Source organism: Sturnira hondurensis, unplaced genomic scaffold (assembly GCF_014824575.4).
Source record: "Sturnira hondurensis isolate 20B ecotype Veracruz unplaced genomic scaffold, ASM1482457v3 Scaffold0022215, whole genome shotgun sequence".
NCBI lineage: Eukaryota > Metazoa > Chordata > Mammalia > Chiroptera > Phyllostomidae > Sturnira > Sturnira hondurensis.
In genome coordinates, this window is record NW_028094846.1 from 12927180 (window position 1) to 12944283 (window position 17104).

At 40.2% G+C, this 17104-nt stretch overlaps 1 non-coding gene across 1 annotated transcript; it reads left to right on the plus strand.

Annotated features, from left to right (window-relative positions):
• Positions 1-529: 529 nt before the first annotated feature.
• Positions 530-632, plus strand: LOC118979288 (U6 spliceosomal RNA). The gene has a single exon (XR_005064878.1). It is a non-coding gene; the product is annotated as a U6 spliceosomal RNA (small nuclear RNA).
• The last annotated feature ends 16472 nt before the right edge of the window (positions 633-17104 follow it).

Below are 17104 nucleotides of genomic sequence, written 5' to 3' on the forward strand. Positions count from 1 at the left end.
TGAAAACGTAATACTATGCAATCACGGGCTACTGGATAATTGCTGCTCTCAGGGCCTACGAGCCCAGCTACGGCTCTTAGAGAACACTTCAGAAGCCTCTTCGCCTCGTTTCTGACGTGGCTACGTGTGCAGAAGCTAGCTCTATCCCTAAGAGGGCCAATTGTCCTTAGGCACAGTGCCTAAGGCCCACAGTACTTTCAGGGACCCGTGAAGATGTTTTAATTTTGATTTTTAAATGGAATTTTAAAAAATGGATATAATTATAATACATATAGTATATGTAAATTATAATAATGGATCAAGCTTGGATTATACAGCACAGCCATAAAATAAAGTATGTGTATATGTACAGAGCAGAATAATCAAATAAAAAATATATATACCCAACATGCACAGTCAATTGATTATTTACCAAGTCAAGTCAATGGGATTATTTTACCAAATCAAATCAATGGGACAGAGAAGTCTTTCAAACAGATGGCGTTGGAACAACTGGAAGATGCATGGAACAAAATGAAACTTTGAGTATTTGCTTTGGCAGCACACACGTCCTAACTGGAATGATACAGAGAAGAATGGCATGGCCTTTGTACCAGGACGACGTGCGGGTTTGTGAAGTGGTGCATATTTTTCAGAAAGTTATCTTAAGTTTTTTTTTTACCCCACAAAAAAGAATAACTATGTGTAGTGATGGGTATGGTACTTAGCTGGATTGTGTTGATATGTATACAAGGTAATAATGAAATTGTTCATTAGAGAAATATAATTAAATAATAGGCAAAACCCTGAAGATGTACAGTTGGCAGAAAAAAAGCCTATGAAAAGATTGTCAATGTCATAGGTCATTGAGCAAGCGCCAATTAAAACAAACATGAAACACCACTACCACCTGTCAGACTGGCCAAAATCCAACACACTAACACCAAACACTGGTGAAGATGTGAAGCAATGGGAACTCTCATTCATTGCTGATGGAACATGCAAGAGGGTGCAGTCAGGTTAGAAGACAGTTTGACAGTTTCCCCTAAAACTAGACATGTGCTACCGTGTGATCCAGCAATGGTACTCCTTGGTATTTGCCTAAATGAGCTGCAAAGCTATGTTGACACAAAATCTGCACATGGATGTTATAGCAGCTTTATCTCCTGATTGCAAAAAACGTGGAAGCAACCAAGATGTCCTTCAACAGGTGAGTGGATAAGTGAGCTGCAGTACATCCAGACAATGAACTGTGACTCAGTGCCAGCAAGAGATGAACTGCCAAGCCTTGAGAAGACACTGAAGAACCTTAAGTGCATATTACTAAGTGAAAGTAATATGCCAATCTTATTAGGCTACGTATTACCAATCTTAAAAGGCTACGTATTCTGTGATTCCAACTCTATGACATTCTGGAAAAGACACAACTACAGAGACAGTGATAGTCAGAGGTTGTGGCCAGGGAGGGATGAACAGGAAGAGCAGAGAGGAATTTTAGGATACTGAAACTACTCTATATGACACTGTGATAGTAGATAACTGTCATTATGTATNCAGTGCCAGCAAGAGATGAACTGCCAGGCCTTGAGAAGACACTGAAGAACCTTAAGTGCATATTACTAAGTGAAAGAGCCAATCTTAAAAGGCTACGTATTCTGTGATTCCAACTCTATGACATTCTGGAAAAGACACAACTACAGAGACAGTGATAGTCAGAGGTTGTGGCCAGGGAGGGATGAACAGGAAGAGCAGAGAGGAATTTTAGGATACTGAAACTACTCTATATGACACTGTGATAGTAGATAACTGTCATTATGTATTTGTTCAAGCCCCTGGAATGTTCAACACCTAGAAAGAACCCTGATGTAAATACACCATAGATGTTGGCAGATAATGATGTGTTCATTCATTATAGCAAATACACCACACCGGGGCAGGGTGCTGATTGTGGAGGAGGCTATGTATAGGTAGTGGGAGGGGGGATACAGGAATTCTCTATGCCTTCTGATCAATTTTTCTGTTGACCTAAAACTGCTTTTAAAAAGTCTGTTTAAAAATGCAAACCAATATGGTGCCGGGAGAGAGCTGGAAATATTGGGGGGAACTCTTTTTAAGGTATGTGATTGTCTTACCATTATTCTGTGCACCTGAAACTAACACAGAAGAATATAATCTAAACTGTAATTGAAAAATAAAATTAATTGAGAAGTTAAAAAATTAGGGGGCTCTTACCTTAACAATCAACACAACAAAAGAATGCAAATCATAAACTGAGAGGAAAATATTAATACATACATCTGATAAAGAACTTACAATGTATAAAGGACTCCTACAAGTCAAAAATAAAAGGATAAAAAACAATTAAAAATAAGCAAAAGGCTTGGCCAGACATTTCACAAAAGTAGACATGGAAGCGTCTAGTAAATACATGAGAAGATACTCAACATCATTAGTCATCAGGGAAATATCAATGAAAACCGCATTGAAATTCCGCTTCACACCCACTAAAATGGCTAAACGTAAGTAGACTGACAACACCAGTTGGTGCTGAGTGTGTAGTACAAGCAGGTCTGTCATACACAGCTGGGGACATATAAAATGACAGAGCCTCTTTGTATAGCTGGTGGGAGCTTACAAATTATACACCCACCTGGTGATTGAGCAATTTCATTCCTAGCTGTTTATCCAAGAGAGTAAAATATACATTCACAAAAACTTAACCAACAATGTTCATAGGAGCTTAATATCTAGCAACCAAAAACTGGAAACAAATACAAATGTCCACCAACAAGATTCTAAATTTTAAAAAAAATGGAGACTTCCGCCAAGATGGAGGCATAGGTGGAAACACTGTGCCTTCTCCCACAACCAAGTTTGAATACAACAAAAGTTTGGAGAACAAAGACACAGCCAAAGAACAGAAAATTGAATTATACGGAAGTCTGACTACAACTAACCGTTCAACCGGGACGGTAAGAGGGGCAGAGCCAGCAGTGGAGCAGGGTCGGGCAGGAAGGATCCCAGACCTAGGCAAGCAAGTAGCCTGGACCCAGTCAGGGTGTGGGGCAGACTGACCGCAGTTGCACATTCGCGCACAGTGAGATGAACCACGCAGGCCCCAGGGGGCGAGGGCTGACGGTGGTGGCACACTCGCGTGCAGTGGGACTAAACACGTGGGCCCGGTGACAGTGGCAGCTGCCACACCTGTGAGGGCCGAGGCGGGAGGCGGCAGATGAGAAGCCATTGTCCCTCTTTGACCCCGCCCCCACATACAGCGTCACAACCCAGCGACTTAGTTGCCCTGTTCTAGTGAACATTTTAGGGCTCTGATCCTGCTATGGAACAGGCACGAACAACCCGAAAGATGGCACAAGAAGAACTCAAAGTGCAAGAGCCAATAACTCTCAGCGACCAACAGATTGCCAGCCTCTCAGATGCAAAGTTCAAGACACTGTTTATCAGGATGCTCACAGAACTGGTTGATTATAGCCACAAATTAGAGGAACATATGAAGGCTAAACTAATTGAAATGAAGGGAGATGTCCAGGAAACCAATAGAGATGGAAAGGAAACTGGGACTCAAATCAAGGGAGTGGACCAGAAGAAAGAACAAAACATCCAACCAGAAAGGAATGAAGAAATGAGAATTCAAAAAAATGAGGAGAGGCTTAGGAACCTCCAGGACATCTTTAAACGTTGCAACATCCAGATTATAGGGGTACCAGAAGGGGAAAAGAAACAGCCAAGAGTGGAACACTTATTTGAACAAATAATAAAGGAGAACTTCCCCAGTCTGGCAAAGGAAATGGACTTCCAGGAAATCCAGGAAGCTCAGAGAGTCCCAAAGAAGTTGGACCCAAGAAGGAACACACCAAGGCACATCATAATTACATTAGCCAAGATTCAAATGAAGGAGAGAATCCTAGAAGCAGCAAGAGATAAGGGGACAGTCACCTACAAAGGAGTACCCATCAGACTGTCAGCGGATTTCTCAAAAGAGACCTTGCAGGCAAGAAGGGGCTGGAAAGAAGTATTCCAAGTCATGAAATCCAAAGACCTACAGCCAAGATTGCTTTACCCAGCAAAACTTTCATTTAGAATGGAAGGACAGATAAAGTGCTTCTCAGATAAGGTCAAATTCAAGGAGTTCATCATCACCAAGCCCTTATTATATGAAATGCTAAAGGGACTTATNTTTCCCTCAAAAACAGAGGAATGCCTGCAAAGTTATTCCATATTGTGTATTTTTGTTTGTTTCAAGACAGTTTTAAAACTATAGTGTTTATTATGAAAAATATTTTCTCCACTAATAATTTTAAAGTTTTGAAAAGAAATGTGTAACTATAGATTGATAATTCATGTTAGGCTAATGTAGAAAAAATATATTTTTAAAAATATATATTTTATTGATTATACCATTACAGTTGTTGTTCTATTCCCCTCCTTCATTCCCCTCCACCCTGTACACCCCTCCCCCACCATTTCTCCCTTTAGTTTATGACCACGTGTCTCAAGTTTAGATTCTATATTTCCCCCACTATTCTCGCCCTCCCTCTATCTATTTTCTACCTACTGTCTATGTTATTTTCTGTAACTTCTCCCCTCTTCTCCTCCTCCCACTCCCCTGTTGCTAACCCTCCATGCGTTCTACATTTCTATGGTTCCACTCCTGATCTAGCTGTCCTCTAGGTTTGCTTTTGTTTTAGGTGTTGTTGTTGATAACTGTGAGTTTGCTGTCCTTTCACTGTTAATATTTTTCATCTTCTTTTTCTTATATAAGTCCCTTTAACATTTCATATAATAAGGGCTTGGTGATGATGAACTCCTTGAATTTGACCTTATCTGAGAAGCACTTTATCTGTCCTTCCATTCTAAATGAAAGCTTTGCTGGGTAAAGCAATCTTGGCTGTAGGTCTTTGGATTTCATGACTTGGAATACTTCTTTCCAGCCCCTTCTTGCCTGTAAGGTCTCTTTTGAGAAATCTGCTGACAGTCTGATGGGAACTCCTTTGTAGGTGACTGTCCCCTTTTCTCTTGCTGCTTCTAGGATTCTCTCCTTCATTTGAATCTTGGCTAATGTAATTATGATGTGCCTTGGTGTGTTCCTTCTTGGGTCCAACTTCTTTGGGACTCTCTGAGCTTTCTGGATTTCCTGGAAGTCTATTTCCTTTGCCAGACTGGGGAAGTTCTCCTTTATTATTTGTTCAAATAAGTGTTCCACTCTTGGCTGTTTCTTTTCCCCTTCTGGTACCCCTATAATCTGGATGTTGCAACGTTTAAAGATGTCCTGGAGGTTCCTAAGCCTCTCCTCATTTTTTTGAATTCTCATTTCTTCATTCCTTTCTGGTTGGGTGTTTTGTTCTTCCTTCTGGTCCACTCCCTTGATTTGAGTCCCAGTTTCCTTTCCATCTCTATTGGTTTCCTGGACATCTCCCTTCATTTCAATTAGTTTAGCCTTCATATGTTCCTCTAATTTGTGGCTATAATCAACCAGTTCTGTGAGCATCCTGATAAACAGTGTCTTGAACTTTGCATCTGAGAGGCTGGCAATTTCTCGGTCACTTACAGTTATCGGCTCTGGGACTTTGAGTTCTTCTTACACCATCTTTTGGGCTGTTCGTGCCTGTTACAAAGCAGAATCGGAGCCCTAAAATGTTCACCAGAGCAGGGCAACTCAGTCGCTGGGTTGTGACGCTGTATGTGGGGGCGGGGCCAAAGGAAAGCTATGGCGGGCCCCCTCTGCCGCCTCCCACCGCCGCGGGGCCGTGCGGTCGGTCTCACTGCTCGCTCCTCTGCTGCTTTATCAGTCTGGGTTGAATGGTTCGTTGTTGTCAGACTTCTGTATAGTTCAATTTTCTGTTCTTTGGCTGTGTCTTTGTTTACTAAACCTTTGTTGTATTCAAACTTGGTTGCGGGAGAAGGCACATTGTTTCCACCTACGCCTCCATCTTGGCGGAAGTCCGAAAATATTTTTTTCTTAGGTGTTCATCCTTAACATAAAATTGCTTTCAATACTTAAATGTGACTTGAAAGATAGAGTTTTTAAAGCTTAAGTTAAAAAATAAAACAGATGGCAGACAAAGATGTGTTATTGAAGTCTAACTATTAAAATGTGATGTCTAGATTCCAGGTAAAATAAACAAATGGGAATGTGTGGATATTAATATTTACATATCCGAGCTGTATTTTCCAAGAATGCTTTGCTGTAGGTTCAGTAAAAGTTACTCTGAAAATATTAGGTCTTTCTCAAAGTGAAAATAATTGCATTTCGGAAGGCAGAAATTTCAACAACTTCTGGACTAAGACACGAAGTCCTAGTTAATTTGAAAGGATGATTGGAGAACATTTACGCTATTATATAAATAACATAAAAGGAGGCCTCTGAACCACCTATAAATTCTCATTCTCTGCTGTCAAGATGAGGTTTCATTCGGTGCCTCTTGCCGATCTGTCATTGGATGGTCTCCCCCATTAAGCATGCATCTGGTTTAAATTCCCACCCTATGTGATAAATCAATGCAAGGCAGGTAATAAATTTGAAAGACTATATGCCTATAGGCTGTGGCTTCCATTCTCTCAGCCTTTACAAGTTTGATGATTTTTCCATCCCAGCTTGTCTATGTTAGAGTAATAAGAGAAGGCCCAAACACAGAACGCACTTTAGAACGAAGGGCTTGTCTCCAAGGGCGATCAGCAGGAAACTTGAAACAATATCCCTGGTGCTGCTGTGTCTTTATGAGCTTTGAAAACTGAACCTACCATTTCACAGCTACCTATGCTATAGTCCCTTTTATCCAATTATGTTAGTAATTGGGGATTATTAGTAGTATAATGGATATTCACTATTTGGATTATCCATCAATTTATTATTTACTTTAGTAAGGTAGTCAGAAAACCTCGCACCGTTGTTATTAAAGTATCAATTGTAGAAAGGCAATTTAGAATAATGGTTAAGGATATGGATTTGCTCACCCCATTACTTGAGGTGATTTATGCAAGTATTGAAATGCTTTAAACCTTCTATTTTCTAATCAAATAAAATGGTATTAATTATGGTAACTTCTTCGCGGGTTGTTGTGAAGATTCAGTGATATGACACTTATAAAATAGCACATACAGAGTTTGTGAGGTTGTTGGCTATTAGCGCAGTTGTGAATTTACCTACAATTCTCATTTTCAGGATTAAAGTTACTGTTGCCAAGGCTAGAGTCCTATGAGAAATGCTGTTCCGCGGTGTGTAATTAACAATGGGCCTCAAGGGAGAGTTTTTCCCATTTCCTTTCCCTTATCTGCCTCATCCCATCCAGCATGTGTCTGACTCCCCTCCTAGGTGCTGGGTTCTTGGAAGAGAAGTTTTACGTCTTAGGCCTCTGAATTACTTAGTCTGGTTAATTGTAGACTCTTGCTAAGGTGATATATAAATCAATATGCATGCCCATAGACTTGAAACATTAGTTTTAAATTTGCATTGTTCATGTGGTTTTAAGTAATTATCTAAAGATTAATTTTTTTGTACCCAGGTCTCGTAAAGCCATATAGATATTACAGTTACAAATAACATTTAACAATTATATATTCATTTATTTTCGAAGAGGGTGTCTGGTTTAGGGATGTTATATCCGAGATAACTATTAGATACCCAAGTGGAGGGTCTGATTAAGGAGTTGGACATGTGTTTGGGGAGGTCCTGAAGTTTCTGATAACTTATAGAAGTTCCTGATAACTTATAGAAGTTCGTAAGTTTGGAGAAAATTAGGAGTGGTCAACATATGGATAGCATTGCCCTTGGAGCTTCGTGACTAAAAAAGGATCACCCAGGGAAAGGATATAAATGAAGAGAGAAACGGTTCTGAGAGTAATCCTGGGACATTCTGAAACTTAAGAGTTTTGGGTGATGGTGAGAAACCACAAAGAGACTAAGCCAGATAGGGTCAGAAGGTCAGAGAAATGAAGGGAACCGAGAAAGAGCCAGTGGTCACAGGCTCAGCTCTCATTGTCCCTGGCTCTCTTCATCCCACTCCCTGCTTCCTGCCGCTTATCTCAGGCGTTTTCCCGGTTTTGGTGCTCTCTTTGGATCTATGCCTCCAGTTTTCCTATGTGACTCTGTGCTTCTCGGGACCCTCGTTCTGTTATTCTGTTTTGCATGTGTCTTCAAATGTGGCCCGCCTAAAACTTTAGGATCTAGGGTCACGGCGGGGGAGTCGCATGCCAGCCTCAGCTCACATGTTGTGCCTCTCCCTTATTTCTCCTCTTACTTGTCATATAGGAGAGAGAGCTACTCTCGATGTCCTCAGTTGGCTTCAGATACCCTGGTTCAGCTTTCAGGTGAGAACCTTGCCCTTCCTTTCACTTATCCTGGATCCTGTTTTTCTGGACTTCTTCCTTGTCCTTGTATGGTATTCTTGCTCCAGCTCTGGGTATTTGGCCACTTTGGACTGATAGCCTGTTCTTTTCAGCCAGTTCTTGAGTCCTCTTTACCTCTGTACAACTCCAGCGCCCCTCCCTGCCACCTCCATCTTCAGTGTCTAGTTCTCTTGCCGTGAGCCCTTGAAACATTCGAGCTATATTTCGAGGAAGGTCAATTCTCTGAAACCCAGCCAAATATACTGCCCACATTTTTTTACCATAATGGTAATGTCAAAGAGTCTGAAGAATAAAAATTCCCTGAATAGAGGTATATTAGATGGCAAAGATAAAATTTTATACTCAACCTACAAGCAGTACTTGCTTTCAGCAATCCTGTGCTAAATCAGTAGGAATTTCTTGAGGGCGTACCAGGGAGTCTAATTGACAATACCACCTGAGATTTCCCCTAGAGACTATGGGACATAAATTAGTGGGACATAAATTAGGAGACCAGAGCCCCAAGATAATTATATAGGTCCCAGAATTATTCTAAAGGATGGCTATTTGAGGGCTATATAATCATTGGTTGGTTCCTATTTAGCTGAAATTCTTACTAAGCAGGGTTAGGAATGTTTGTGGAAATGGTAATTGAGGTCTAGTAATAAGCTATTTGAATTTCTGATTTTTCAAGGCCGTGGTACAACTAGATCTCTGGAAACAAGGTAAAAAATCCTCCAGTTCTAGTTGTTCTGTTTTGGCTAATGATGCTCGATCTGGAACACCTGTGTTCTTTTTTTCTCAGTCCTTCAGTTAACAATAGGTAGACATTGCTGAAAATTTCACTCATTTTTATTAAACTTTTACATGCAATTATGTCTTTGCTGCTTTCATAATAATCATGTTTCACTTCATTGTGCAACGTTCAAACAATACAGAAATTAAGAAATAATTTAAAATTCAAAGTCCTCACAAGTTTTCCTTTCCTTCAATACAGCTCTTCTTAATGGTTTGGTATAAATTCTTTTGAATATTTTTGTATTATAAAAATGGAATATATGGTACATATTGTTGAGAAACTTGATTTTTTTCGTAATAATATATCTTTGATATTTTTCTATATCAGTACTTGCATTTCTTATTATTTTTAAGTTATATGTATAAATATACCACATCTTTTTAGCCAAAAATGTGGGTTATTTACAGTCTTTTAATGAACATGAGCAATGCAAAAATGAACATCCATGTATATATTTCTTTGCACACTTGTGTACTTCTGTGGGATACATTCCTGAAATTGGATTTCTTAGAAATTTGAGAGACATCTACCAAATTGCCCTCCTAAGAGCCTGTGTCATTTTTCCTGCATATCATTAATGTGTGTATATCTGTGCTCGTAACTGTTGACTAAAAATAAGTATTTTGATTGTGTGAACCGTTAGGTAGGAAATTATATCTACTCACATTTGCATTTTCTAAATGATATTATATGATTAAACTAGATGCTATTTTTTATTTTTATTTTTTTTTCTTAAAGATTTTATTTATTTATCTTTTAGAGAGGAAAGGAAGGAGAGAAGGAGAGAAACATCAATGTATGGTTGCCTCTTGTGAGTCCCCTGCTGGGGACTGGCCCGCAACCCAGGCATGTGCCCTTACTGGGAATTGAACCACAATTGTGTGGTTTACAGGCCCGCGCTCAATCCACTGAGCTATACCAGCCAGGGCTAGATGCTATTTTTTAAAAAATATAAGGCAAATATTTTTAGTGACTTCTTTTTAAAAATTGCAATTATTATCGGTACTAAAGGCATAACAAATCTATCTTAGGAGCAGGGCAAATAGTAATGGGTATATATACATATATCTAATACATACATATATTATACTGTGTCAATTGCTAGGGCCTATGTCATGAAGGGTAATGACTCATGGTGAAAGATAAATACAGACAACAAATGTTGGAGAGGTTGTGGAGAAAAGGGAACCCTAGTGCACTGCTGGTGGGGTTGCAGACTGGTACAACCACTATGGAAAATAGTATAGAAAACTAAAAATGGAACTGCCTTTTGACCCAGCAATTCCACTGCTGGGATTATATCCTAAGAACCCTGAAACACTGATCCAAAAGAACCTATGCACCCCAGTGTTCATAGCAGCCTTATTTACAATAGCCAAGAACTGGAGACAGCCTAAGTGCCCATCAGTAAATGATTGGATCCAAAATTATGGTATATTTACACAATGGAATTCCATGCAGCAGAAAAACAGAAGGAGCCCCTACCCTTTGCAACAGCATGGATGAAACTGGAGAGCATTATGCTAAGTGAAATAAGCCAGGAGATGAAAGACAAATACCATATGATCTCACCTTTAACAGGAAGCTAAACAACAAAACAAACAAGCAAGCAAAATATAACCAAAGACACCAAAACTGAGAACATGCTGACAGTGACCAGAGGGGAGAGGGGAGGGGATTATAGGGGAAAAGGGGAAGGATTTGAAGGAACAATTATAAAGGACACATGGACAATAACAATGGGGCAGGTGTGGAAACAGGGGAGGGAGGTGAGGAGGGCTGAGGTGGTGGGTAGGAGTGGGAGGAAAAGGCAGAAGAGTGCACTAGAACAACAATGAAAAATGTTGAAAAGAAAGAAAGATGAGTAAAGACAGGGTGCACCCTGATAATACAAGCAAACACATAGGAGAGAAAGATGCTAAACATAGTTTGAGAACCAGTCAAATTTCAAGTTTCAGTTGGAATATTAAGATTTCTGTGCAGCATTTAAACTTTCATTCTTGGTATGAAATGTTAGTGTGTTTTGACAACAGTTAGTAAAATCAATATTCAAGTACTGTTCTTTGTGAAAGCACATCAATGATGAACTTGCCTGCCAGCCTTCATTTTACACTGGGTAGCTACGACAATACCACAGGACAGTCCCACCATGAGGGCTCTCCTGACCCAACACCACCCCTGGAGTGTGCAAAGACAGACATCTCATTGCTTCTCTGTTCTTTTCCACGTGGGTGCTCCGTGTCTCCTGCATTTGTCCATAGAGATGAATGGCATGGTGTCCACAAGTTGTGTTTGAGACATCTTCTTGTAATGCAGTTGGTTTTGTCAAGCCCAAGCTACAGGCTGGGTGAAAATATCGCCAAACCTAATGAAAGAGCTAAGTCTGGAAATAAATAGGTCAGTGAATAACTAAGAACTGGATCACGTGGAAGACGACACAGTGGTGCTGAGGTCAGATCCACAGGTAGTCTTTGAAATTTCGGGAAGGGTTGATCCAGAGCAGCTAATGTGATGAAGTCCAAGAGTGAAGACCAGAGGCTAAAGATGTGGAAATGTGAAGAGGTGGAGTTGAAATTCGACTGTCAACAGCAAGCTATTGTAGGACAGTTCATTTGCAGCTGCATTTATCCAGTCTTTTTCCTTTGTGGCAGACTTTAGAATTCTTAACAAAGCATAGTCAATTCAGATCTTATAAGCATGATCTATGGAATGTGTTTATTTTTAAAATGATAAAACAAAAGTTTTCTATAGACAGACTCAAATCCTTAGAAAATCTCTCTTCCTAGATGTAACATGTAAAACCTCTGTTTTCTGGGTTTGCAGGAACAACTATAAAGGACACATGGACAATAACCAGGGGAGGCGGAAACAGGGGAGAGAGGTGGGAACAGGTGGTGGGGAGGGGGGAGGGGGGGAAAAGCAGAAAACTGTATTTGAACAACAATAAAAAAATGTTTCAAAACCAAACCAAACCTCCATTTTCTAGGTTGACCAGAATGATTTTCAGATTTACCTAAATTAGTAATTTTCCACTTTTTTCATCTCATGGCACACAAACTAAATACTAAAACTCTGCAGCACACCAAAATAAAATACTTTTTGCTGACCTGACCCCACCCCACAAAACCTAGCAGTTATAATTTTCATTCATTCATACCAGGAAGTGTTTTTTTGTGTTGGCTGTTATCATTTTTTTTTATTTGACAATCTCAGGGAAAAGAGGTCAGTGCCCCCAACTAGGCAGTTATTGCATGTTGAGCCTGAATTATAAACTACTTTAGTGTGTTATTCAACGTATACTCAAATGGTTGGCTTTTGTAGAGAACAAAATGCTAACGTAGATGCTACCAAAATACTCAGTGGATGGATACTGCAGAGGTTTTCTGTTCTTGAGGTCATCTAAAATAAAATAAAACTTTCTTTGTACGGATGGGATTCGGCAGTTCACTTAAGTTCTCTACTAAAAAACATTTCTAAGAAATGTGTTAGTTAAGAGACGCCTCTATCCTCCACTCTCTCATCCCACGAAAACCATTCTAGCACACGTGTTGGTTTTCAGTAGGAAACATGAAAATGTCCACAAAAGCAGTTGAGCGAGCTGTAACTCGATTTCAGTATTCCGTGTTCTCCATCTGTCCTTCCCCTCTGGGATCTTCCAACCTTCTCTCCCAGAGAAGTTTCTGTTCTGGTCTGAATTTCCATCTGGATGTTGTAACCCTTGTCAGTTGCCAGGATAATTCCCAATGCTCCCAACCAGCACCAAGGCATACATCAAAAGTGTGTTTGAATGGAATCAACTTTCCTCGTATTAGAAAACTAAAGCCATTCATTATGGAATCATACTTTATTTTAGGTTTGAAATTCGATATCACCGTAATCTCTCCCATTGATGTACTCTGTTATTAACTGCAAAGAAATGGTTGACTGTTGGTGCTGCATCGGAATGAAAAGCTGTATTCATTCTTTTGACTTTTCAAACACATGCTAGTTCATTATTTTAATAAAATGTACTAACAGATGTTAGGCAGAATGTGGTCACATCTGGGACATATAAAAATACCATTCTAAGTCCCCCTAGGAGGGAAATAGTAATATTGTTCAGTTTTCCCCTAAAGTCTAACTGGCCCGTTGTATTTAATGTTTTTGTTCCTTTAGGTTGGATAGTTAAGAGGAGCACACGTGATTATGTGTGTATATGTGTGAGCTGTATATAGATTTTCTATATAGTGATTACATCCCAAGCTATTCCAATTTTTCAACCTACCTTTCAGTTTTTATTTTGCCTTGATTTCTTAAAGCAAGTTTTGTAAGAAAACAAAAACAAAACCTGCTGGTTTTCTGTCAATGGATCAGGTTTGTATACTGTTATATTTAGTATCATCTCCAGCTTCTGGAAAATAAACCACACTGAGGATTGGAATAATGACTAGTGCTGAGTGGAAGCTCCGGAGATGTTTGTCTCACGTACTGTTTACCAGTTAGAAAGAAAAAAATTGCTGGAATTGTGTGTACAGCACTGAGCCAGAAGGCACAGATGGCTTAATGGAAAGTATTTGGGGCTTGGAATCAGATGACCTAGGTTTGAGCCTTAGCTCTGCCATGCTGAGCTCAATGTGACAGAAGTCACATTTCCCCTGTCTATAAAGTAGGAATAATACCTTGGAGGGTTGCTGTGAAGATTCAGTGAAATAATGGATATAAAAGTGCTCTATAAACTGAGATATATACATAGCTTATGTGTTGGTGGCTTGCAGTCTTCACCTCAGATGAGCAGATAACAGATATTTGGAGCACAAATGAAAAGAAATCCATGTGGTGGATATACAATAGGCAGGTGTGAATTTCCATTTGTGAATTTCCAAAGACACATTGCCCATATACAGAAAGCCTCTGGAGGGACTAAAGGCAATTTTGATAGAAATTTCTGCTCTTGAGTGATAATGGTGAGTCCAAACAAGCTCACTGCGTCACATGGGGTCAAAGATTCCCAGTCTTTCATTCTTTTAGTATATATTTCTTGAGCATCTGCTCTACTTGCCAAACATTATGATAATCTCTAGGTATACACTGATGGACAAGGTTTCTGCTCTCAAAGAATTTAAGTCCTAATTACGCTAGTTACACACTAGTTACACTAATATAACTGGTATAACTAGTCACTAGTGTACTAGTGTAAATTTAGTTACTAGTACTAGTAACTAAAGGTATTAGTTACACTAGTATCTTTATTCCAAGCACTCGGTAGAGTGTAGGCACATACCAAGTGCTGGATAAAAGTTGATTGAGCTGAACTAATCTAATTTTGTAGCATTACACATAGCAGACGGCCAGTAAAGAGGTGATTTTTGTGATCAGAAATGCCTACCTAATTCACCGTGTGATTAACAGGGTACTACGTCTGAAGTTTGGAGGAAAAAATAGCCGTTTTAACCAGAGTTCATCTAGTCATCCACCTATAATATGATACATTATGTAATGTTAGTGTATTATATTCCTACTTAAAATATGATCATCATTCTAATAAGTATATTTAAGAGGTGGGGGCAGAGTGGTAGAAAATGTTTTTTAGGGTGATATCTTTTATGTCGAGCCAAAAGTTAGCCAAAAAAAATAGGCTGTAGATGTCAAAGCACTACTGATAGACTTTGATTTACTATGCAATTAAACAAAAGGGAAGAAAATGGAAAGTCTGTTCTATTTACATAATAGTCAACTCTTAACTAGTACAGAGGGTTCATTTTTGAAAGCATAACTCTCTGGAAGCCACTTTGGAATTTTTTACCTAGGAGCTAAATGAGGGGGTCTGGGTGGTCGACATGAGTGTTGTTCGCCATATTCCCGCTTCTCCTAAACTGGGTTCAAGGATTAAGTCCAAGGACTCAGTCCCCTTGCAGAAGGCTATGTGTAACTAGTTTTGGCCAATGAAATGTGAACAGTGATTTATTTACAGTCTAAGGTTGTGAAAAGAGCGTGTGGATTCTTTAGTCACTTTCTTCTTCTGCCGTGGAAACTCAGTCGTCATGTTCTGGGTAATACAGTTTCAAGGTGGTGGATCGCCTGTCAGTCCAGAGTGAGTCTGAGCCACATGAAGTAGGAGCAAGTAATAAACTTCCGTTAAGGCATGGAGGTTCTGGAGGTGTTTACTACTACACCATGACATAACCTTTCCTAATTGATATAGTCAGGAAGGCCCATAATACTCTCAAAGTGCCAAGCTTTTGAGTAAGAGATAAAACAGATTATATGGGTTCCATTAATTTGTCAGTAGTATCTTCCATATTAAGGATGCTAGCCTGAGGTCTAACTTTTTAATCACATTTAAACCAGATATCTCTTAAGTTTTCCATTTTCCCACTAATTCTCCTGTGAACATTTTCAAGGACTATATTTAAGTTCCATCAATAAAGAGACTGTGCTTTCGACAAATAATCGCTTTTCTCAACATCAGTTGAATTTCTTAATCTAAACACACATTATTTTCATAAGCATTTTAACAGAGCAAAAGGTTCTGAATTATGAATATCCTTCATTGCTCTACGCATGTAGTCATCACAAATGAAGATGGGAGACGCTTCTGCAATTGCACCGTCTCCAGAAAGGAGACCCTTACTAGAAGGAAGACTTAGAAGCATTAATGATTATTTTTATTTTATTTTTCCACATTGGAAGAAGTGGAAGTGGCTTGTAGAATCTGAGAATTATAGCTTCTAACTCAAAGTTATAGATAGTAGATGAAAATTTCCAAGTCACTGAAAAATAATGATGCTTTGCTATTGTTTACTTTAATGGATTGATAGGTAGGAGACCTAATGCGTCGTCACTGGTATGTTAAATATTAAATCCTAGCCCCTTGGGAAATCATCTCTGAACACACCAGCTGGAACTGATCCTTTGCTTTTCCAAAATCCTAAGTAAATTCATACCACTTCTTTGGCATTGCTCGTAGAGAGCTTTGGAGAGTTCCAAAGCTGAAAAAGACTTAAGAATCATCCAACACAATCCTCTCATTTTGCAAATAAGAAAAATAAATCCAGAGGAGTTATGTACTAATTTATGTAAGTCACATAGTTAGAGACACACTGGAGGCTCTGAACCTAGCTTGCCCAAGAATTCCCAGTGCAGTCCATCACTTTACGCCAGGAGAATCCCAGCCTGTTACCATTATTTTTTCAAAAAAAGTTGACACCTCATCAATAGTATCTCTTGAGGTGAGGGAACTCTTTCAGTTCTTTGGTGCTTTTTTCAGTTTAGAGCTTAATTTTTATGCATGCATATAATCTTTGGTAAACGAATTGGTTATGCTTTAGATAATGATTTCACGTATCTAATCTATGCTTATATTCTCAAATTCAGAAGGTTAATACTGGGAGGGACCAGATAGAAGCAGAAGATTAGCCAGGTGAATAGTGAGAGCTGATGAGAGCAAGTAGAACGCATACAGACGTCCAACAATATAATTCGAGCATCGAGCATCGAAGGCCATTTTCCCTGGAATAATTGGACCTTGTAGGTTCAGTGTGCGGGGTGGAAAGTGAGTGTTGAAAGGGGTGGCTGGGTTCTGAAGTTCAGGTGAAGTTCTGGAGGTGCATACCCAGGGAGGATTTCTACCGGGCGGGACCGGTGTAAGAGCTGGGGGGCAGTGACGGGGAGCTGAGCACCCAGCGCAAACCCCCGCAGCGGGCAGGGGAAGCACAGGCCCCGTGTGGGCCCAGGCCCGGGCACAGAGCTCCGGGAGGCAGGGGGGCCAAGCCGAGGAGGCGCCGCCGTCGCCGGGCGTTGCCGGGGGCTACGTGAGCCTCCCGGAGGGCGCAGGGGGCGGGGTCGGCGGCCGGGGAGGGGCGGTGGCACGGGCCTCCAGGCCAGCACGCGGCGGCGCTCCAGCGCCAAGCACGTACCCGTCCTCGTCTCGGTCCCCGTCCAGCTCCTCCGCCTCCGCGCCCGCCTGCTCGCTCCTTCCCGCCCTCCCCGCAGCATTGGCCAAGC